Here is a 1,988-nt window from a genome sequence, read left to right as displayed (position 1 = left end):
TAACAATGGTTTGTAGTTCTCGTCATAGAGATTTTTCACATTCTTGGTTAACTTCATTCCTAAGTATTTTTTTTTTTTTTGGTGGCTATTGTAAATGAGCTAGCTTTCTTGATTTCTTTTTCTGCATGTTCACTGTTGGAGTACAGAAATGCTACTGATTTTTGTGTGTTGCTTTTGTATCCTGCCACTTTGCTGAAATCATTTATCAACTCTAAGAGTTTTTATATAGAGGCTTTAGGCTAAAGCACAGGCAACCAAAGGAAAAATAAACAAATGGGATTATATCAAACTAAAAAGCTTCTGCACAGCAAAAGAAATAATCAACAGAGTGAAAAGACAGCCAACAGAGTGGGAGAAAATATTTGCAGAATATACATCTGACAAAGGATTAATATCCAGAATATACAAGGAATTCAAACAACTTTACAGCAGAAAACCAAATAACTCAATTAAAAAAATGGGCAAAGGAGCTAAATAGGCATTTCTCAAAGAAAGATATACAAATGGTCAACAGACACATGAAAAAATGCTCAATATCACTCAACATTCAGGAAACACAAATCAGAACCACTTTGAGATAACATCACACTCCAGTTAGGATGACTAATATCCAAAAGTCTGAGAATGATTAATTCTGATGAGGTTGTGAAGAAAAAGGAACCCTCATACCCTGCTGGTGGGGCTATAAGATGGTGGAAGTTCTTCCAACCATTACAGATAGATCTACCATATGACCCAGCTATTCCACTGCTGGGAATATACCCAGAGGAATGGAAATCATCATGCTGAAGGGATACCTATACTCCCACATTTATTGCAGCACTATTTACAATAGCCAAGAGTTGGAACCAGGCCACATGTCCATCATCAGATGACTGGATAAGGAAACTATGGTATATCTACACAATGGAATACTACTCTGCTATAAAAAAGAATGAAATACTACTATTCACAACAACATGGATGGACTTAGAGAAAATTATATCAAGTCAAACAAGTCAAGCACAGAAGGAGAAATACAACATGTTCTCACTTATTTGTGGGAGCTAAAAATAAGCAAATAAACATACGAACAAATAAAGGGTTGTGGGGAAGAAGACACATCATGCAATCACAACAATTCCTTGAACTTGCTAAGACAAGTGAACAGATATGACATAGTGGGCAGGAGGGAAGGGGAGGAAGGAATTGGTAAAGGGACAGGAAATCAACTACAAAGTATATTGAGAAGTTAAAATTAAAAAAAAAAAAAACAATTACTACCACATATACACAAGAAAGAACAAAACCCACTGGTAGAACAAAAGTGCAAATGAGAAAGAGAAAGAAACTATTTTTTACTACCTCAAAAAAAAAAGTCAAACAATGAAAAGTGAAAAATGAAACAAAAAGCATTTAAAACATCCAAACGGAAGTTGATAAAATGCCAAGAGTAAGACATACCTTTCAATAACCACATTAAATGTAATTGGATTAAATTCCCCATTCAAAAGACCCAGACTGACTGATTGGATTAAAAGGCTACATGAAATTTTCCTTGGCCCTCTGAATTCAGGAGTGGACAAAGAGCCAGGAAACCAAAATATTTTTCAGTTAACTGTGCATATTTATGCAAATGGTTTTGAATTGATCCAGATTTATAGTATTTTTATGTCTTTTATTTACTGTGAAGATAGATATCATTTTTGTCCTTTAGAGTTGCAATAGTTTATATTTGGGGGGAATGAAAGATAATGGAATGAGTAGAACAAGATAGTAAGTGAGGAGACCAGATGGAAAACTCAGTTAGTAGTCCGGGAAAAAGAAGATTGCTGGTAGTGGAGAAAAAAGAGAGAAATTATTATATAATTGGGAGAAGAATGTGCAAGACTTCACACTAGTTTTGGTGTAGAGATGAGTGAGGGAAACTGTCATGAAAGATTCCCTCCTGTTTAACAACTGGCTGGACAGTGGTGCCAGTTACTGAGAAAACTAGAACCAGGACATGA

Source organism: Galeopterus variegatus, unplaced genomic scaffold, assembly GCF_000696425.1.
Source record: "Galeopterus variegatus unplaced genomic scaffold, G_variegatus-3.0.2 Scaffold10890, whole genome shotgun sequence".
In the NCBI taxonomy this organism is placed as follows: domain Eukaryota; kingdom Metazoa; phylum Chordata; class Mammalia; order Dermoptera; family Cynocephalidae; genus Galeopterus; species Galeopterus variegatus.
The sequence above is the reverse complement of the archived record's forward strand: the minus strand, read 5'-3'. Positions refer to the sequence as shown.